The following is a 23616-nucleotide window of genomic DNA, read 5'->3' as shown; positions in this document are numbered from 1 at the left end:
ATTAACTTGATTTTCTTTTTTTTTTTTGAGATGGAGTTTCGCTCTTGTTACCCAGGCTGGAGGGCAATGGCGCGATTTTCTTATAACAATGTGTTCTTTGTTGCCCAAATCCCAAGAACCATGGGTTTTGTTTCTTCACCAGCCAGTTAGCATTGCCCTGGGCAGACACAGACTCCTCCTCTCTCTCCAGTGAATGATGTCAGTCCCATTGCTACTTAGGGAAAAGTAACGTAAGGCAAGTTCTTTATAGTTGAGAGATCACTTTAATCTATTAAGTATTCTATTGTGATGGGTATCACATGTGCACTGCAATATTTTCTTAATGTGTAACAAGGATGTTGGTAAATAAATCAGTGTACATCCATTTGGTGTACTGTACATTGTTATTGAAATAATGTGGCAGGGGAATATCTGGTGACAAAGCAAAAAAATTACAAAATGGTATGGTTCCAGTTTCTGTAAAAGAAATATGTATATGTTAATTGTATGGCATGCATAATCATCTGAAAAATTATAAACCTGTGTCATAACAATATTTTTTTTAACATATTTCTTCTCTTTCCTTATCTGTATATTCTATTATTCTAGAGTCCTTTGTGAGAAGAAAAAGTACAATGAAAACTTAATAGTTTTTAAAGTCATGTGTATCAGTGTTTCTGCTTAACTTGATTCCTACTTCAGAATCCACTACTGTACTTTCAGAGAGCAAAACCCTCTTCTGGCTTCTCAGGCAGGAAGTGACTCAGACTTCCCCTGTTTTGAAGGATAATAATTGCTGTCCTTCTTTAGCTCTGCATTGTTTACTGGGCGGATATTTACTGAGCACCCACTGTGTGCCAGGTACTATTCTTTAGTCTGAGAATTACAGTCATGCATAAATGCTAAATAGCCATACAAGCCTGACGGAAATTAGGCACATAGTAGACATCAGATATTTCTTATTGCCCAATTGTCCACATTCCCAGATTTGGGGTTCAACAACCTTAGGTGGGATCAACTCCTAATAGCTGAGTCCTTTCCCCAAAGGCATATTCTTAGTCCAGCCTTTGTGAAGGTGGCATGGTCCCCTGCCCACACTGCTTTTTGTTTTTCATTGAGAAACAAAAATAAAAATAACAACTAAAAAAAATTTTTCCTAATTCTTAAAGTACTGTACTATGTGCTTATTGTTTTAAAAAAAAAAAAAAGGAAGTTATAAGAAACAGAATCAGAGAATGCCATTTACAATCTCACTGATAAGTTACAATTTCTGCACAAAGAATAAATCATTGAAGTGAGGAAACTAAGAAGTTTGCAGAAGGATGCTCTTTTTCCTTTGTCATAATTATATAATGAGAGAAGCAAACAGACCTCTTTTTCAATACTTTAACATTCTTAGTTTTAGGAATAAAATAAGCAGATGAAAATTTGTTTCAAAAACCTCAGTGTGTCAAAACGATGCATTTAGCATTATGGTTACCTCTTGAGATTTTTGGTCATAAATGGCAAACGTGCTGTAGTTTTTATTTTGCTCATTGTTAGCCTGAAGAGATCATCTGATTAATTCTCAAATGCTATTACATCCCTCAAAACCGGGGTTAATTTTGCCTCTCTGATAAATACGGATAATATTTAACAAAACCAGTTTAGAGAACTATGTGAAGCATTGAGAGTCCTATTTTACGCCCTTTAAAAAACCTGTTTTCCTGTAGTAATAATTAATTTATCATAGCTTTATAAAGGGAATCTAATTATTCAAAGTAATATCTAATTTGGAGCAGCCATTTTTCACCAACCAACATTAACACTAAACAAAATAAAATTGAGAGAGAAAAGAATCAACTCTCTCCATTATACAGTCAGCATAATTGCAAATACTTAATTATTTTCAGCAAATACAAGGCCCTCTTTGGTGGCTGCTCCATGAGTAATTTACTCTAGAACTCTGACCTTTCAGTTTGTGACAGTGAAAAGAAACATCGCATTATTACAGGAGAAGACAGAAGGACCTCTTGAAAGACCCAAGAAAGTGGCCTTGATAATAAGACCTACCACTTATTATATTCTCACCATATACCAGACTTCTCATTTAATTCTTATAAAAGGCTTCAGAGACGGGCGTTAGCATCCCCATTTTCTAATGAGGGCCATGGGGCTTAGTTGGTTTATATAACCTGCCCAAGATTAGTGGTAGAAGCAGATTTCTCATTAGAAGTCTGCCTTGCTCTAGATTGATGCTTAACAATTAGTTCTAATGCTTCCCATTTAGGGAGTAACAAGGTCAGCCATAATTTAAATTCCATCCAGCAAATATTGTTAGTCCTGGCCACACTCCCAGAGCCATGATATGGTTGCTCTTCTCTAGGAATTTGTGGTATTATTAGAAATAATTATAGGCTATAAGGCAATATAGAATTCAATTCCAATTTGGCTATAACCATGAGCCAAAATAATTGCAACAGAAAACATGTACTTTGGGCATTCAAAAATTCTAAATATTCCAATTCAGAAATTTTTATCTTACTTTGTTGGCAAAGTATCTGATTCAACAAATAAATTGTATGCAAATAAATAAAATAGCAACTAAATCTGGAGAAAACTATTAAATGGTCAGAGATTAAAATTATCTCTTAGAATTAAGCAGTACTAACATGAACCCCTATTGGTCATCTTATCTTTGGCACTCACAATAAAGAATTACAAGCAAAGAAAGTAGTGTCTCTCTCCTGCACATACCAAGGATCTGAAACACTTTCTAATTAAATGCCAAATGGCAATTGGTCAAATAGAGTATTGAATAAAAATCAAATCCCTGGATTTTGTTCCAGAACATCCTACTAACCCTAGATAAATGACTCAAACTTTTGGATTCTCAGCTTCCCCATTTGTGAGATGGGAATGCAGTACTAATATGTGCACTGTTTAATTTCACAAGGTTGCCTGATATGAAGCATGTAAAAAGTGCTTTGGGGAACTACAAAGCTGTAAAAAATATTGTCTTATTGCCATTGTGCCTTGGATGTGGTCTGATGCAGCACAGATATTTAACAAATATGTGTTGAACCTAATGGCTAGGTTTATGTGCAAAATAAACGGAGCTGGAGAGGTGTCTCAAAACAATGATGTTTGTACTAATTATGTGGCTCCCCTGAGCCTGGCTGTACCAGAGTCCAGCAGGTCCTCATTTGGCTCAGCTCTGCCTTACCCTCCATGGTACTCTCTCAGCTGCTGCAGACTGGAAAGAGTCCACTGGTCTGCATGCCTAGGCTTCTCAAAACCCCTGGGACTTGAAGGTGGCGTGTTGTGAGGAGCAACCTCAGGGACCTTTAGTAGAGAGTGAGGGTCGGCAATCTCAATACACACTGGAGAGTACCCAAAGGGGTTTTGAACTACAGGGAAAGCAAAATAAACAAAAAATAATAATAATCACTTTCTCCAGAGAGCAGTTTTGACATGTTGCTACTTGCCTCTTGCATTGTAATTAAAAATACATGGTAGGAAATCAATGTAGATTTCCTTGGCAGCTGTTGTATAGAAGAGGTCAGGTGCAAATATGAACAAGTTACTGAAGGATGAGTCTGCTCATAGACATTGCCTACTTCATAGAAACAGCAAGATGATGGAAAACATGCTTAACATGACAATTGTCCACATTTATGTCAAAGTAAAATTTTGTATTCGCTCAATATTTATAAAAACTTCTGGATGTCTAAATTCCTCTCTTCTCAATTTCCTTTCCTTCAAAGGCTCTGAGAACCTTGGCTCCTTGGCTCTATTTTTAGAAACATAATATGCACTTACCCAATGAACATGAATGTTTGTAGGGGTACCTGGGTGAAAGATAGGCAATGGGATCTTCAGAGAGGGCTACCTTTATAGCATTGACTTAGCCCAGCTTGGCAGGTCCAGAAACTTGATATTTTTGGTGTCCCAGGGCTAATTTTATACATGGAGAGTGATTTAAACTATAATCAAAAAAAGTACCTACCCATCAATTTAGAGCAAGAATCAAGTGGATCAGAACTTGATGTTGGCCTTTGGTGTTTATTCTCTCGCTGCAAGAAAGCTTTGGGAAGCCAAGTTTATAATCAAAAATACATTTGGTGAGTGTGAAATAATAAAGAAGAGTAATTCATTTGATGATTTGAATGTTTAGTGGTTTCAAGCTATTATGCATGACAAATCCATCGTCACAAGAGAGGGATACTTGCCAATAAGAACAAATATTTAGATGGGCTGGATAAAACACTGTCATCCCCAGGCAGAAGGCATGAAGCAGTTAATCATTGAAGTCAGTTATTTATTTATTTATTTATTTATTTATTTATTTATTCATTCATTCATTCATTCATTTAGAGACAGAGCCTAGCTCTGTCACCCAGGCTGGAGTTCAGGGGCACAATCTTAGCTCACTGCAACCTCTCCCTCCCAGGTTCAAGTGATCCTCTTGTCTCAGCCTCCCAAGTAGCTGGGATTACAGGCACTTACCACTATGACCACCTAATTTTTGTATTATTAGTAGAGACAGGGTTTCACCATGTTGGCCAGGATGGTCTCAACCTGACCTCAGGTGATCTGCCAACCTCAGCCTCCCAAAGTGCTGGGATTACAGGTGTGAGCCACAGTGCCTGACCTGAAGTCTTATTATACAAGGAAATACAATGGCCTCATGATTCTGTCAAGTCAGAAAATTGCCCTTTCTATTAAAGATAATCTCTTCCTATTTCTTTATCAGCCCAATAACATGTAATGCAAAGACAACACATCACAAATATGGTAGAATGGTGATCACACACAAGAGAGGCAAATGGACAACGAACAGAGAACTCATATCAGAAAGACATTATCAGACAGCCAAGGAGCCACATGGAGAAAAAAGCCAGTGCCCAGAGAATGTCATGAGATGCAGGCATTTTGCAGAGCCTCAATAAAATCATTATAAATATGTATATTGAAGGTGAACTGAACAATTACATTAGCAGAAATTAATTCTGTCCAATCCTTCTGGGGAAAAAAAAATTCCAGCAAAGACAGTCATGGGGCAAGAATCATGTACCATTCATAGAAGAGGATTAGCAGAGCAAAGGCAACTACACGCTTGTAACCATCACCGAAATCAAGAAACAGGACATGACTAGCACTCCAAAAATTCCCTCTGTTTCTTTCTAGTCACTAGCCTCCCAGTGGTAACAACTCTGCTGAAATCTAACAACGTAGGTTAGCTCACCTGTTTTTATACTTTGTATAATTGGAATATATACTCTTTTATATCTGGCTTCTACTGCCCATCTTTATGTTGGAGTGATTCATTCATACTTTTGTATGTAGTTGTAAATCATTTTCACTGTTATTGATATAGCCCAATTATGCGGCTACATCACAATTTTTGAAATCATTTTGTTGTTCCCAGGCCATTTTGTTGGAACAACATTGGAACATTTGGAATATTGTTCCAAAAATTGGAACAACCATTTGTTCCATCTATCCAACAAATGGTTATTCCAATTTTTGTCTACTAGTAAGTACTGTTGCCATGAACATTCTAATACATGTTTTTTGGTGAACATATACATACATTTCTAGTGGTTGTATGCCTTGAAATCCATTTGCTGGGTTACAAGTTATGCACATGTTCAACTTTAGTAGTGATTCCCAGTTCTCCAAAGTGGTCATATTAATTTATTATCCCACAAGTGGTATACGAGAATTCTTATTCCTACACACCATTGTCAACACTTATTATTTTCCATCTTTTCCATCTTAGCCATTGTAGTGGATAGCAAGTGTTATTTTATTACAGTTTTAATTTGTATTTCCCCTAGAATTAATAAACTTGAGCAATTTTCTATATGTTTATTTACACATCCTGTTTTATGAGACTTTTGTTCATTATGCTATTGAGTTGTTCAGCTTTTTCTTATTGACCTGTAGGTGCTCTTTATACATTCTAGGTTTCTGTTTTTTAATCATATATATGTGTGTTTACATTAGATATAAATTAATACATGTTAGTATTTTTCTCTCATTCTGTGGGTTGCCATTTCACTCAATTTTGGGGAAACGAAAGTTTTTAGTTTTAATGTAGTCAAGTTTATCCTTTTGTTATTAGTGATTTTTCATTTGCTTATTTTCTATTTAACAAAATATTGCTGACTCCATGGTCATGAAGGTGTTTTACTCTAAAAGTTTTATTGTTTCATCTTTCAATTTATTTCTGCAGTCCATCTGCTATTGACTCATATGTAATGTGAAGTAAACATTAGAATACCTTTTCTTCCATTTGAATGTTGAATTGACACAGCACAATTTATTGAAAAGATTATCCTTTTTCCTACTGCATTGCAGGATCACCTTTATCATAAATCATGCCATCATATATGTGCAGATCTGCTCCTGGATTCCCTGTTGTGTTTCATTGAACAGTTATCTGTCCTTGCACCAGTACCACACAGTTTTTATTGTCCTAACTTTATAATAATAATTTCCGATATCTCATAGTGAAAGTCTTCTATATTTATTCTTCAAGAATGACTTGGTGATTCCCAGCTTTTATATTTTATATGAATTTTAGGAAAACTTGTCAATTTCTGGGAAAAAAGAACCTGTAGCTTAGATTTTTATCAAAATTGCATGGATGAATGTAGAAGTAACATTTATAATATTGAGTCTTCCTATTACTATGATGCATATACTTCTATTTATTTAGCTGTCCTTTAATTTTTTTCAATAATTTTTGTAGTTTTCAGTTAGAGATCTTGCACATTTTAAATTAGATTTATTTATAGGTGTTTGAGTTTTTTGATGCTATTGTAAATATGTTATATTTTCTATTTGTTCATTGCCAATATATACAAATACAACTAATTTTTATATGTCAGCTGTATATCCAGCTCCTTTCCTATATTCTCTTATTAATTCTAAGAATTTGCTTTAAATTCTCTAGAAATTTTGAATGTGCATGATCTTATTGTCTGGAAATGAAAATTTTATTTTTTGCTTTCCAGGCTCCATGGCATTTGTTTCTTTCTCTTGCCTTTTGCATTGGCTAAACTTCCTTCTGCAATGTTGGATGGAAATGATGATAGTGGCCATTCTTAACCCAGTATCAATCTTGGGGGGAAGTTTTTAATATCCTGCCATTGAGAATGATGTTTGCAATGGATATTTTGTAGATATTCTTTATGAGATTAAGGAAGTTCTGTTCTTAATTGATTACATGTTTTCATCACAAATGGATGTTGCATTTATCAAATGCTTTTTCTGCATTTGAGATGATCATGTGATTTTACCTCTTTTTCTGTTAATGTGGTAAATTATGTTTATGGTCTTTGTATGGTAAGCCACTCTTGCACACCTGGACTAAACTTGCACTCTATTTATTGTATCAGTGGATTTGGTTTCCTAATATTTTGTTAGGAATTTTTGGGAGCCACGGTGGCTCCAGCCAGCTGTCCTGGCACTTGAGGAGGCGAGGCTATGAGTTCAAGGCCAACCTGAGCAACATAACAAGCTCTCATTGATTAAAAAAAAAAAAAAAGAATTTTTAAGTAATGTTTATAAGAAAGATGGGCTTGAAATTTTCTTTCTCACAGTGCTTGTCGGGGTGTTAAAATCAAGTTTATGCTGTTATAATTTTTTTTAAGTCTGGAAAGCTCACCTTCTGTTTCTGTGTTCTGGAAGAATTGTACAAGACAGCTGTTAATTTTTCCTTAAGTGTTTGGAAGAATTCACTGATAAACTATCTAAGCCCAGACTTTTATTTTTTAAAATAATGGGCTTAATTTAAAAAAATACATCCTAAATTATTGATATTTTCGTCTCTTCTCCTGTCAGTCTTGGTATAAATTGTGTTTTCAAAGAGTTTGTCTGTTTCGTCTATCCAAAGTGACAAATTTATCAGCATAAAATTGTTTTAAGTATCCTTTTATTGTCCTTTGATACTCGTATGATCTATAGTGATATCTCCTTTTTCATTGCTTCTGTTGCAAATTTGTTTTCTCTACTTTGATCTGTCTTCTTTAAATTTTGATGTTTTTAAACAACTGACTTTTGGCTTTATTGACTTTCTCTTTTATATGTTTGATTTTTATTTCTTCGATTGCTTTTATCATTTCTTTTTGTAAGCTTGATTCCTGCTCTTTCGCTACTTTCTTGAAATTAACAATTAAATCATTGATTTTCAGGCTTTATTTTTTCTATTATGGAATTTAAGGCAATATATTTTCTTCTAAGCACGTTTTTAGCTTTTTCACATGTTTCAAATGTAATTTTTATTATTTAAGTTTAAAGACTAATTTGTTTTTTTCCCTTTATCCCACAGATTATTTATAGTATATTGTTGAATTTTGAGCACTTGAGTTTTCCTATTTTTGTTATTGATCTTTAGCTTACTTCCATTTGGTCAGAGAAGACATTCTGAAAGATTTCAATATTTTGAAATTGAGACTTTTTTCATGCAATATATTGATTCTAATAAATGTTCTTTGTATACCTGAAGTGAATATGAAGTGGTCATTGGGTACAATTTTATGTACATGGCGTTAGGAAGATATGTTGACCGTGCTGTTTATATCTTCTATATCCTTACTGACTTTTTATATTTCACTTTTTCTGCTACATGTTTGAAAGAGATGCATTAATGCCTCCCACTGTGATTGCTGGTTTGTACATTTTTTTCTCATTCTGTCCATTTTTGTTTAGTTTATTTTGAAGCTGTATTATTTGGTGCATGGAGATTTAAGGTTGTAATTATTTCCTATTAGGCTTATCTATTTATAATTATGAACCGTCTCACTTTATCTGTAATAATGTTTCTTGCCTTAAAGTTCACAGTGTCTGATATTAGTGTAGCTAGACAGCTTTAGGAGCAGGGCCAGGTTTGTATTTGCGTGTATATTTGGCTTTCCTTTCACATTAAACATTTCTTTTTTATTAGATTTAAAGATTTGGGTTTGTTTTTTATCTAATCTGACAGCAGTTTACTTCAAATTTAGCTCATTTACATTCAGTGTAATCACTGACATATTGGACTTACAGCTACCATCTTATTTTTTATTTTCTATTGAGTTTTTTTCTCTTCTATTTCTTTTGTTGTCATTTTATGTTCTTTTTTGCCCTCTCTTTCCCTAATTTTTTTAGTATTCAATGCTTTCATTCTAAAACCTTGCAAGTTATACTTGTTAATTCTAATAGTAACTATCTAGAGATGACAACATATATCCTTCATTCATTACAGAATCATACAAATTAGAATTATGCAAACTATTTTTGCCACTCCTCTGATTCTGTTAGACCCTTCGACCTTTTAAATGATTTATCTCTCCTGATTTTGTTCTTCTTACCACACATCTTAATTCTACATAGATCTTATACTACAAAGGACATTATAAATACTACCTTGTATAATCAATAGTAATTTACAAAATTCCATGGTTTACCCTCACCAATGTTTTTTATTTCTTCCTTCATGTCCATATTTTTCTTCTCTTTTCTTTCTCTCTTTTTTTTTTTTTTTTTTTTTTTTTTGAGACAGGTGTCTCAAGCTTTGTTACACAGGCTGGAACGAAGTGGCGCCACCATGGCTTGCTACAGCCTCAACCTCCTGGGCTCAAGCAATCCTACAGTCCTCCCGCCTCCACCTTTTGAGTAGCTGGGACTACAAATGTGTGCCACTGTGCCCACTTTTTTTTTTTTTTTATAGATACAAGGTCTTGCTTTGTTGCTTAGGCTAAGATTATTTTCCTTCTTCCTGAAGAACATCCTTTAGTTTTTCTGAAAACATCTTTATTCCATTACATATTTGAAGGATATGATTGCAAGATATAATTATAGGTTAGCAATTATTTTCTTTAAGCACTTGAAGTTGACAATATTGTCTTCTCGCATCTAAAATTTATGTTGATAAGTCAACTATGAATCTTACTGTTGCTTCTTTGAAGATAATTTCTTTTTTTTCTTCTGGGTGTTTTTATGGTTTTTCTCTTTATCTTCGGTTTTCAACAGTTTGACTATGATGTGGTTAGCTTCAGTTTTCTTTGTTTATCTTGCTCCTTGTTCTTACTTCAATATGTAGATATTCTTACCCATTATCTCTTTGAATACTGCTTCTCCTCTATTCTCTCTCACCTTTTTGGAACTCCAGTCATATAATATGTGAGAAGTTTCATATATATCTTGTTCTTGCCATTGTTTCTGGTTTTTTTTTCCTCTTCGTTCTTTAGGACTAGATACTTTCCATATATCTGGGTTCCAAGTCAGTAATCCAGCCCATTATTCCTGAATCATGCTGTGTTTCATCTGCTATATAACTTATCCATTTGAGTTCCTAATTTGAAAAATTTTTTGATGTTTAGAGTTCTAAAATATATATTTGATTTTTTCACAGATCCCAACTTTCTAGTGAAATTCTCCTTTGTATTCATTTCCCTATTTGTTTTTCATATTAATTATAACCGTTATAAATTCCTTTTCTGGTAACTCTAATTTTTGGCCCAATTGTGGGTCAGATAGACCTGAGAAGCTTGGTTTTTTTTTTTTGCTCTGTCTCAGGTACTTTATATTTAGTGTTTGTATTCCTAGCCAGGGAAGTATTTATACAAACACTGTCTATATTTAATGACTCAGTTTAATAAAATGCTTACAATAATTGGGTTCTCCTTGTTTCTGAACCAAGTTTTATATCAGAAGACCACATCCTCATCTCGGGGAGAAAAGTGAGGAGAGTCAGTGTCTAAGCATTCCTGAGCACTATGCTTGTGCTTCAGTGTTCCAGCCCCACAGAAAACCCATTTCTGTACAGCATCATATCCCATAGTCAGTCATACTTTCAGATTTTTAGGAATACTTAGTGTCATTGCTATTTAGAGATTATCTATATCTTATGCATTAGATAAATATGCTCTGATAATATAAACGTTATTTGAGCTAATTAGATAAACTTTGATTTCAATAATTGTTCATCTTTAAAACTGATATGCTTTGTATTAGGACTAAAGGATTATTTGTCTTCTCTGTCAATATATATAATACATGTTATATATTATATTATATATGTATAGATAGATGATAGTAATGTAGTGTATACAACTGTTCACATAAATTAATTCATCTATATTTAGCTTCCGCTGTATCCTGTTCTCTTAAGCTCATTGAGGGCAGAGACAGTTTTCTTGTATCTTGCCACTCTGCAGCACCTAACACAATACCTTTCATAACATAATGTGGGCTTAGCAACTCTGTGGATTGGATTTACTTGCAAAATCTACCCATTGCTTTAAGAGAAACCAATATTTAAAAGTAGATTTTTCAGTGAAAGGATATTACAGATATTACTTGCTTTGTTTAATAATTGTCTGCTTTGGAGATGTGTTTGCATTCTTTTTTTGAGATGGAGTTTCGCTTTGCATTTTTAATGAGTGCTTTAATTAACTTCTATTATCCATATTAGAAAACAAACTTAAAATAGTGCCACTCTGTAAGTTAACTATGCTAGTTCAAAATATATTTGAGATGCAATTTGATTAAATAATTACCAAAAAGAGATATGTGAAACTGTATAGGAAAGCTTTAGCAGCAAGATCAGGCAGCAATATTGATTTTTTCGATAAAGTACTGAATATACCCAGTCAAATTCAAACACTTACTAAATAATATTTTGCAGTTTTCAAAAAGCCCTAACATTTAGCCTCTCAGTTCATTCCCTAAATAACTTGATAAATTAGGCAAAGAAAAAGCAAAGAAGTAGAGAAGCATGGAGGCAAGGATTTACCTTTACCCACATTTACATTTATATTGTCAAGAGTCAGGACTTGAACTGAAGTCTCCTGAGGCCTAATTTGATCCTCTACCTGTTTCAACTAGAAATACCTAAAATAACTCATATGTCTACAAAGATAAATGTACCTGTAGAAAATACATCTTTCAAAACACATATTTAATTACAACTTCTTAAATGAGCACCCTCTTCCTTTTTCTTACAGCTTTTTATCCCTAGATTTTAAAGAATCGAAATGCACATAAACATCTGCCTAGAGCAAACATAGTCCTCATGACTGGATGCTCATGTTAAAGCCACGCCTAAGGGAAGAAGGGAAGGCAGGGCTGATAATATTTTGTTTATTTTAGTCCTTCTGCTTAGTTTTTGTTTCCAGGCACTGGACCAAACTTATTTTTCAGAGCCAGAAATTATCATTGTTTGTGTATCTAAATTTGTTAATACTCTGTTTTTAGAAAATTTTAGGTACAGTGGATTCCAAGAGTATCTTGGGAACTTCTTAGTGGTGAAATCTAAATTGTGGTTCAGTGAAGAGCCAATGAACACAAACTCCAAAGAACAATTGGTACAGGAAACTTTTGGAGGATATAAGACTCTTCTGCTCTTCTAGCATGAGGCACAGAGTAGGTGCTTGCTAAAGTTAATCGGATGAATGAATGAAAAATACTTTAGTCCCTAGCACTGTCCCCTCAGTTCGCCCAAAGGTTCTCTGTGATAGCTGTGCCATTATTAGAGCAGCAGTTTATTTTCTGTGCAATTTGTAGAAGAAGAACCAGAAACCAAATTGTTATCCATGCTCCAAACACTATCCTTAGTTTATGCTATAGCAAATAAGGTCCTGCCATTTTCACATAAGGCTTGCCCCGCGCCAGTCTGTGAAAAGGAGGGTTAGTAGTTGACATGCTTTGGTGCATGTATGCTGCCTTCCATCTCAGAGAATTCTAGCTATTCACAGTCATTGCTGGAAAGAACAAGCCTAAGTGGCCCTGTCCCCACCCCATGTCTGCCTTGCCCCACTCTGATGAGACCAGGGCTAGACTCATGGGCCACAACAATCAGACTCTTTTTTTTTTAATTGCATTTTAGGTTTTGGGGTACATGTACAGAATATGCAAGATAGTTGCATTGGTACACACGTGGCAGTGTGATTTGCTGCCTTCCTCCCCTTCACCCTCATCTGGCATTTCTCCCCATGCTATCCCTCCCCAGTTCCCCCCCCGCCACTGTCCCTGCCCTATTCCCCCCAATAGACCCCAGTGTATAGTGCTCCCCTCCCTGTGTCCATGTGTTCTCGTTGTTCATCATCCACCTATGAGTGAGAGCATGCAGTATTTCATTTTCTGTTCTTGCGTCAGTTTGCTGAGAATGATGTTCTCCAGATTCATCCATGTCCCTACAAAGGACACGAACTCATCGTTTTTGATTGCTGCATAATATTCCATGGTGTATATGTGCCACATTTTCCCAGTCCAGTCTATCATCAATGGGCATTTGGGTTGGTTCCAGGTCTTTGCTATTGTAAACAGTGCTGCAATGAACATTCATGTGCATGTGTCCTTATAGTAGAAGGATTTATAGTCCTTTGGATATATACCCAGACTCTCTCTTATGATTCTGAATCAAGTTACAGAAACTACAGCCAGTAACTGTGGACTGCAATTGAGCGCTACTGTCCAGCGAGGGCTGAGGTTGGTGCCAATGCAAGCCAAAGTCAAGGACAATCAAAGCTGGTTAAGAGCAAGATTATAAATAAACAGACGAAGCCAAAGTCTATGGAGAAAGGAAATTAGACATGCTTTTAAAAAGCAAAGAGTATGTAACACTCACGGGGAATTAATAATAATAATATTTTTTAAAAGAAAAGACAGTCAATAGAGAAACAATCAAAAAGTAAAGGAGAGAAAGAGTCAGAGACTAGAGACCAATCGACTTGAATTTCTGACTCTCCCTTTCCCAGCTTTGGTCGCTATGAAGTCCAGCTGGACTTTGTTTTGTGCTGGAGTCTGCAAAATTGCTGGCTTTATCTTTACAGTTAATTCCTGTTTTTAATTTGAGTTAATTTGAGTGAGATTTGATTCCTAGCAACCGATCATCTCTGACCAATGGACTTCCCTGTCCCCTACTCTCCTGGGAACTACATGCTTCAGTTTGGCTCTTTTTTCTCCTATAAAAGAAGAACGGGATATGAAAAACTTTCACACTGTCAAATACTGAGTTTGCTGACTTTTCCAGTAACATTTGAGAAGAGGACAACAGTGAGAAGGCCACATGAGACAGTAACGAATAACAATTCATGATACCATTTTTGGCGTCAGTTGTAATCTATTTCAAGAAGGGCATCAGAACACATTCTATTAACCTCAGTAGCAGATCACTCACTATCCCCTTTTAGATGGCTACTTACCATCACATATAAAGCTTTTCCTTACTCCCACACTCCATTCACCACATGCTATATAAGCTCTTCTGTCCATTGTAAATGCCTTGAAAACGAGGACTGTCTCCACTGTCATTGTATTCTCACTGCTCTCACACTGACAGAGACAGCACTCATTTGAATGAATACATGTTCTACATATAATTTTAATGGATATTCCTTCTGCTTCTCTGAAAGTGAATATTTTGAAAACTTCTGCGCTGAATATTCAGATAACACCTCCTCAAAAACCCTCCTTTTCCATTTTGCCACTCCCTCTGCATTTCCATGTGTCCTTGCACTTCTGTGAGACCTTCTAAAACTGAAGAGCATAAGGGAGACAGGAAATTTGTATTAGCTTTTTCTTGGTCTGGGGGAAAGAAAAGACTTAGAGGTGTCCCAGTCATATTGATAAAAGTGTTGATTAAAGAAGCCAGTATCAGCAATTGAAAGGGACTTTCTAATTCAGCCCTACCTCCCATTCCATCTGGGCATCTCCAGCATCAGCCCACAGTTTCTCAGACTCCAGTTCATTCCATGCCATTCATCATGCTGACTTTCCAATGAAGACACAGAAGACAGAGAGTACATTTGAATCAATGCAGGCACAGGTGTATAAACCCAGTGGCTCCAAGCGACTACACTGTGCAATGTTTACTTACTTGGAAAACGGGCCATTCTCACAGATTCTATTTAAGGCCAATGAGGAAATATAAATAGAAACTCTTGAATCTAGGACTGTTCATAAATCTGTTTTAGAAGAATTATTTTCATTCAGAAAGGACCACAGTTTTTGACAGACTGCGATTAATGTTTTATTTCCCTTTTCTATATCATTGAAGGCAAGGGTAGTATTCAGAATACTCAAAAGTCATATACAGAAAGAAAAGAAAATGTTTTTGGCATGCTTGGATCTCTATCATATTATGTTCCTGTCTTTTCTGGTACAATTGTAGGATTTATTTTCTAAACATTCCAATTTTACAGCATGAGTCATTGTTAATGTAGAAACCAACTGAATCATCCATCCATCCATCAATGAATAGTCTAGTCTTCTTTTTCTTCTATGTGCTTATTATTATACTAAAAAAGATATTAGGAATTCTTTCATTTCAAGCACTTCTCCCTTTCAGTTATTTTGTTGGCTTCACAGTAATATAGTAAAGGTATCATTAACTTTGTATTGGTTCAGATTTCCATTCAAAACATTGAGTTGGAAACTAAAATCAAGTGTACTCTTCAGTATCTCAAATCTGATATCTTCCATGCAATTATTGTCATGAACCCCCTTTCCCATTATGATTATATGGAGATTATATGGGAAAATACAATCAAATATATTGTAATATAGATTACATGGAAAAAAAACTGTGAATTAAAAGGAAGATTTGAATTTATTATGCATTATTTCTAAGAGATAACTCAGAGAAATCATTTGTCCTAAACAATAGCTTCTGTCTAAAGCACTATGATATCGACTCCCAGATAGTTCCTAAGAAACTAAATTGCTCTTACCAAATTATCCTTTTAACACATCCATGTTATAGACTCATCAACTTGCCATTCATTAAAATGCATGGTCTACCAAAATCATATTTTAACATCATTAGCTTTTAAATACTAAAAGCCATTTCAATGCTTAGAAAAGTCTGGTGAGCATGATTACATTTAGAAACTTTCAGATAGACTATATCCAAAATATGTAAGTGTATTAAAAATGTAAATATATTTCAGATAGAATGTATCCAAAAATGTAGATATATTGATAGGCTTTGCCACTTTTTGCAGTTTCACATCATGTCTTTACTTGTAATAACAATCATTGCTGCAAGGATAATCAACTACATTCCCATTCCCCCATCCCTTTAACCCCAGTATTGTATTATACAGTTTTCCATCCAACATGCTGGCAATCTGCAAAGCATCCTTCTGACATCAGGAGGAGCATCTAGATTTCCTTCCAGGGCAACACATTTTGGTATTAGGTTGAACCATAAAATTCCCATTTTTGGTCAGGAATGATTGACTACTGGCAGTTTCATATGATGCAAGCTAAATTGCCTTCCTTGGGTTTGAGTTGCAGTCCTGAGAGTCCCTTGTTTGTCTGCTTGGGCCAGTTACTTAACTTCTGAGCCTTATTGTGTGAAATGGTAATAACACCTGCTTTGTAGGATTGATTATTAACTTAACATAGAGGCTTAGCAATGATGTGTAGGAGCACCGTGACTGGAAACAGTTATTGTTCAAGAAATAGCTAATAAAACAATATAATTACCAGTATAAGTAACTTAGAAGAGTTTCCTCACTTTTCCTTTAGCCATTTTTGCATATATGGTGAAGGTAATGATTGCTATGGTAGAGAGAAATGGAAAATATTTGTGAAACAAGCACAATTTTTAAAATCCCAATAATGTTAAAGGGCTTTCCTTCCTGTCTTGTATGCTCTCTTATGTCCTAGTAAGGTCACAGATAAAGTTTGACACACATTCAGTGGAGTGTCTAAATAGGAAATGTACTGAAGCAAACCAAGAACAGAGTTTAAAAAAAAAAAAATCAAAGCACTGAGCAAACATACTGAACTTTTGGCAGAGGAATCGGACTGTTTGAATCCCCATGACTCTTTGAGTTATTAATAGTGATGCATTTGCCATATTTTGAGCAGATATGTATTTATGTCACACACTATCAGTGCGTGGAGACTTTCAAGGCTTTATGCCCATTAAAAAATGTCTTACCTTGGAAGAGAATAGGGCAAGGAGAATGCCATTTTGTCATCTGTGCAGCACCTAACACCCTGTGCTCATTAAATGCTATGGGAAAGATAGGCACTACAGCAAGACCTGGAATGTAGCTCCCATCTGCTCTGCCAGAAGCCATGATGAAGTCACGAGTTGCACAGCAGTAGTAATTCGCAGCTATTTATGACCATTTTAATAGCGAAGGTCTAGATTAGAATGCTGTGTTTACATGCTGTGCAGCAGAATGGTTCCATGAATCATTCCCACAGTAACTTTTGGTCAAACCAATCAGCCAAGTAATGAAAAATGAACCAGTTGTTCTTGAAGTTGTGATTAATAGATCTCTAAGTTAGCCTCTATTTTCCTGATCCTCTTCCATACCGGAGACAGAATTGACTCCTGCCCCATGCCCACAGACTCTCTTCCTCTGTCTTCCCAGCAAGCCACAGCCCTGCTACCCTTTCTGCACCCAAACTCAAAACCCTAAGACATCGGGTAAGTTAAATGAGCTTTGGAAACTCTATAGAGCACCTGTGCACATAATTAAGGAGACATTATTTTTAGCACATGTTTATTTTCTCATTGTCATTGCTCCATCATATGACTTCAGTTAGTGACCCTGATGACTCATTTGCATCCAGATAAGTAAACTCCTTTCATTTATCCCTTTAAACTGACTTGAGGTTTTAGTAATTATCACCTTCACTCTGCCTGAAGGTCAGAATATTTCCGTTTGTTTCACTAGGCAGTTAATCCCCTCATTAAACATGTCGGAAAATGAATAATTAAACAGGCCATTTTCATATTTCAGGTAATGAGAGGCCCTAAGATCCCAGAGGATGCCATAAGAGGAAAAGTCAGGAGAGTGTTGAAGACTCTGCCTACTACAAATATGTGAGTTTCTGTCCCTTGGCCTCATGGTAGAAAAGGTTTGGCGAAGGCTCTTCTAAATTGAAACAAAACAAAAGGAAAACCTTAGTTATTGGGCTATACTCTGACAGTTAGTAGCTGTGTGACTCGGAGTAAAGCAGCTAATCTTTTGACAATAAAAGTTTTCTCAATTATATAACAGGAATGGTAATGGTAACCACTGTATGACCATTAAATACATGAATGAGTGACAATACTTACAGTGTCTATCACATGGTAAGAGCTCTGTAATTGTGTTAATTATATTATCATTTTCATTATCACCAAGGCAAGTTATCTGAATGCTGTGGGTATCAGGCCTCAGCCAAACAACCACTTGCAGAGTGTCGAAAAGTTTCCTTTGTTCTACTGGGGCAAGGATTAAGAGTAAATTATGCTTCACCCTGGAGGGAAAAAACCCAAGTAGCCATACCTCTAGGGTCTTAGGGAATTCAACTTTCACCAAACCTCTTCTAATTACTCTAAAAAGATTTTTTTGAGGGTGGGGGTGGTAGAAGGTAGAAAGCCATAATAGTCAGCACCCAGATGACCACACCTGGTGAGTGAAGGTGAAGCCACCCACAGCAGCATCCACTGGTGCAATCTGAATCCCTGCCTCTAATCCCAGGCCCAGCAGCCTCTGCCCCTTCCTCACGTTCTCCAACACCCAGGAAGCAGGTTCACCTCAGGCTTCCCCAGCCCTGTAGTGTCGGAGACTGGGCAGGGACCTTTTGTATTCTTGACTCCTGTCTCATGTGGCCATGTTTTAGGGAGAGCTTAAGCTCATGCTGACTAAAAATGGACTTACCCTGCTAAGGAAATCCAAGCCCCTTGGGAAATATCTCTAAGTATCATTTGATCATTTATTTTGCTGCTTCAGGCTGTGGACCTTAAAAAGGAGAGATAGTGCCCTTCAATATGCAGAGTTCAGGGAAAGCTGCTGAACAGAGTGGGGTGGGAGTCTCGGCTGAGTTTGGAAAGATGACTAGGGTTTGATTGACAGAGTGAACTGCGTGGAGGTGGGAGATGTTTCAAATAAGTGAGGAGGAATGTGCCTAGAACAGGGAATATCCTGAGAGGCTGAAACAAGCTATATAAGGGAGTACAGGTGGCTAGAGCTGCTGAAAGGTCTGAGGGTTAGATCAAGGTGTTGGACTTTATCCTGCATCAATACAGATGGTAAAGGGTGGAAGCAGTGTTTTAGAAAAGAAAAAGTGTGTAGTGTTGTGCATGCGGCATTGGTAGAAATGGGCTTGATGGGAGGAAAATTACTTAGCAGACTAGGGCCTGAGGTTATGGGGACCTATGAAAAGGAAAATAAAATGGATGAGGGTGGAGATTTGATTATACACAGAGGGGGTGGAAACTGCTGCTCAAAACTGAGTATTAAAATTTGTTATGTCATTGCTTTACCCAAAATAGTCGATCCTAGTTCGATTTTTGTGGGGAATATATTTTGCCCCTTTAGAGAAGATTCTAATAAGAAGCAGCTTTAATGCTGCTTGTGGAAGGAAAAAGTCACCAGGAGAAAGAGTGAATACAGTGGAAAGTGACGATGGCTTTCAAAAGAATGCAGGTATTCACCTGAATTGACGCATATTATGACAAACCCAATCTTACAGCAACTTCATTTTCTTGTCAATATTGGGAAATACTTTCTAGATATTCTAATAATGATGCAGTTAGTAGTGTACAATTTTTAATTTAAAAACTTATAACACAATTAGAAAGTTAAGTCTGGAGGAGAACTTAAATATCCTGTCATCATTTTACAGAGGAATTAACAAAACCAGAGAGTAAACAACACACCCACAGCCACCCAGCAGGTGTGTGAGGAGTCCATTGCCAGAAGGTAAATGCTTTGCTCCCGGCCCAGTGCTCTTTCTCCTTGGCCCCAAGAGTCCGCAAAGAACATTTTTTTAATTTATTTTTCAAAATGCACATTGTTATCAAAAAAATACTATTTTTATAGCTGAAGTGAAAGAGTTGGTGTTTTCCATTTTCTCTTTTGAAGTCAAGAGCTGTTTTCTAAGATAAATTATTCGCACTTTCCTTTACTACATTATTCTTGTTTGTAGAATTAAATAAGTAACCTTGAGGTAAGCTTTGTGTTAAGACTCCTTAGCCTAGGGGTGCAAGTTGCCTAGTGGGAAGAAAAGTGAGTGCCTAGGGGAAAGTACAGACTTCTAGGCATTCCCCAGCTCCCTCGGACCCGCCCCCTGACGTGGTGTTCAGGATAAGGTGAAGTCATGGAAAAGCATCAGCAAATGCACCTCTCAATCTGCCTTGCCCCTGATGACTGACATCCCAGGCCCCAGAGTGGAGGCGCCGAACCTCCTCACAGGGTCCCTGGGCGCTCTCTCCTTGGAGGGGGACACCTCCTCACAGGGGACGCATCAGCCTTAGTTCTCTGTTACCCCTTCTTCCCACCTCTCTATCTTTTCTGTGAAATGTTTAAAAGTAAAAATAAATCTCTCCTGACACGGCATGTTCCTTTTCTTTTTCCTCCAACCTTTTTTTTCCTTTCTCAGTCTCTGCATCTCATGCAAGTGAGATTTCTACCAATGCCGCATGCACAGCACTACACACTTTTTCTCCACCTTGGGCAAACACACAAGGCCTTGCCTCCTCTGCCACCAGGGCCCGCAGCCTTCCCTTTGTGGCACCTTCTCCCTGAGACCTGTTTCTTTTTGCCTCGTAGTGAACCCACTGTGGACAGGGATGCCGCAATAATGGCAGAGCGTTCCTGTGGATGGTCCCCTCCCCCATCTCAGTTACCTGGCCGGGGCTCAGGCCTTGGAAGTCCTCAACTTTTTACTTGGTTAATCTCCTTGAAACAATTCTTCATGGTTCCAAGTGCCCTGATTCTTTGTCTAAAGTTAGAGTGCCAACCTTGATATTCATTGTTGATTCTTGTTTGTGAAAGATTCTCCTAAAGTTTGATTGGTGAATGCCTGGGCCAAGCACCATAAGCCTAGGTGCACATATCAAGAGGCTGGAAATCTTGGTGGGGTCAAAGTCCCTCCTGTATCCATGAACCATTGTATTGCCTCTCCCAGCATGTCTATGACAGAAGAGACAGCATAAACTCTGCCACAGGAGGAGGAAGACTTCTCTCTTCTACTCCATGGGACACAGGGAGGGAGCTGATAGATGGCAGCCCTAAGGGCCCAAATTTAAGAGAGTAAAGTGAGATGAACATGTTGAGATTGTGACCAGTTTTCCAGAAGAAGCAGAAGGTATAATACATCAAAGTTAGAGCACTAGAAGGGCCATGGCATGGCCCCTGACACCAACTTGGGCAGAGAGGCCAGACTCCAGCAGGTGGCAGCAGTGGCAGTGGAGGCAGCACAGGGACCAACACGCAGACAGGGCTGGCAGTGACTCTGGCAGGGAAGGATGCAGTGCCTCAGAGATGAGAGGATGCCAGCTGGGCACTCAGGCTCAGGTGTAGGTGTCACTAGGACTGGGCTTACCTCCCACCCACTAGCCAGTTCCACAAGGATCTGTTCAGATACAACATCCCCCTAAGGAGGAAATTGGTAGACAAGTAAATATGTCTTCACACTCAAAACCTCTCTCTCTCTTTTTTTTTTTTTTTTTTTTTTTGAGATGGATTTTCGCTCTTGTTGCTCAGGCTGGAGTGCAATGGTGTGCTCTCAGCTCACCAGAACCTCTGCCTCCCTGGTTCAAGCAATTCTCCTGCCTCAGCCTCCCGAGTAGCTGGAATTACAGGCACCCGTCACCACATCTGGCTAATTTTGTATTTTTACAAAATTAGAAATGGGGTTTCTCCACGTTGGTTAGGCTGGTCTTGAACTCCCAACTTCAGGTGATCCACCCCCCTTGGCCTCCCAAACTGCTGGGATTACATACCTGGCCCAAAACTTCTCTTTAACATCCAGGTAAGACTCCTAAACCAGAAAAATCAGGATCTCTATTGCTAATTACATGCTGGGTGTCCTTAGGAAAGACATTTAAACTTTCTGGACTTCAGTTTTCTCATCTGCAAAATAAGGATATAAATAGTAATTCTTTTGTAGGATTGCTGTAGGACAAAATGACAATCTGAGCAAGTGAAATGCTATGCCTAGTATCAGTGAGCTCTCAATAAATGATAGGTGGGAAGGCCTCTATCCAGGAGGGTAGAACTTGTTGACCTTCAAGATGATAAGGATTTCCAGATAGAACTGGGTGAGTAAGCATTGCTTTTTCCAGTTGGATAACTCTGAGATCTGCTGCTGGAGTGGGCTCTGGATGTGAGCAAGAGGCAAAACACAGGGAAAGTAGCCCGAGTGCTACTGAGCTTCTCAGGTGTTGATTTAGAAATTGCCAATGCACACTACATAAGGAAGGACCTAAATATACTGGCTTAGTATCTAAATGTGCTATCTAAATGGCAATGACAGTTGATAACAGATGTTCCCCAACAACTTCCTCTCCCAGAATCTTTTGCACCCTACACATTCTGGTTGTTCAGATTCTGTCTGGAAGCAACAAAATTCCCAAATGTACATCAGATTGTGTTTTTCCCCACATCTTCACCAGCCTTGTATAATTATCCCTTTACTTTTTCTTAATCTTTTCTATTACATTGCAATTTAATTTTTATTTTTCTGACCACTAGTGAGACTTAGAATCTTTTCACCTATTTATTGGCCATTTGCATTTTCTATTAGGCTTTCATTACTTGAGTTTTACAATCAAATGGCATCATCTTTAGAATCATTCCAAGCCCGGCATTCATTACAACCACTCCTATTATTTCATTTTGTTTTCTTCTTTTCTTTAAGCTTCATGCCTCTGATTAATCTGTTTAATTTTAATGGCTGGGCACAGCAGCTCACACCTGTACTCCTAGCACTTTGGGAGGCCAAGGCAAAAGTATCACTTAAGAGCAACCTGGGCGATATAGTGAGACCCTGTCTCTAGAAATAGTAATAATAATAATTATAAAAATTTTAGAAATATATGATGCTTCAGGACACATGCCAGCTTTTGTTTGTTTTCTCTTACCAGAGTCCTCACCATAGATAGAATTCTTTCATCTTTTGGATTAATCATGATTCAGGTCTTGAAATGAAAACTAAAATAAATTTTCCTGTTTGCCTTTAATCTCAAATTGGAGTCTAGATTGAATGAAAATCACCTACTCGATAGTACTCTAGTTATGTTTTTGTACTTTCCAAAGAACAGAATTGGAAGCAGAATACTGTAGAAGAACTTTTCAAGAAGATTCAAGTACTAAATAAAGGATGTAAAAGTCCCTGGTTGCATACTGCTGCCAGTCTCCTTGCAAAAGTCTTCACAGGCAAAGCCATCCCTCCTTGTCTCGATCTTACATTGTGCCTGGTGTCTTTAGTTGAGGATTCTGGGAAAAAGAAACTTACAGTGATGATGAGGAGACTTGAGATTTTAGGAAGAAAATGGGAAGTTTCTGGAATTTCAGAAATTTTCAGACTTCAAAAACTGTAATAGTTGTTTCTAGCTCTTTATTTTATTCCACCTCTATAAAATTCCATAAGTGGAAATAATGTGTTTCCTCATATTTATCTCTATTCAGTCTTGCATTTAATACATATTCACTGAAAACTAATTATGTGCCAGTCCTGTGCAATGAGCAAAGGGGATGCAATAAAATTACCTGAAAATTTTTTTTAAAAGCTATTTTAAAAATTAAAAAAAAAAAACCTTTTAAGAAATGCATCCTAAGGTCAGTTAAATAAGAATCTCTAGGAGTAGGATCTATGGATCAGCACTTTTTAAAAAGTGCCTCAGGTGATTTTCATGAGGAACCACAA

At 37.0% G+C, this 23616-nt stretch overlaps 1 protein-coding gene across 1 annotated transcript in view; it reads left to right on the top strand.

Moving 5' to 3' along the window:
- Nucleotides 1–23616, top strand: part of PCED1B (PC-esterase domain containing 1B) — a 167248-nt gene that overhangs the window by 5557 nt on the left and 138075 nt on the right. Inside the window, 2 exon segments of the mRNA XM_017975951.4 lie at nt 17718–17800; nt 19591–19667. The gene's annotated coding sequence lies outside the window, so the exon portion shown is untranslated.

This window comes from Callithrix jacchus, chromosome 9, assembly GCF_049354715.1.
Source record: "Callithrix jacchus isolate 240 chromosome 9, calJac240_pri, whole genome shotgun sequence".
NCBI classification, from domain to species: domain Eukaryota; kingdom Metazoa; phylum Chordata; class Mammalia; order Primates; family Cebidae; genus Callithrix; species Callithrix jacchus.
This window is presented reverse-complemented; position numbering and strand designations above follow the sequence as displayed.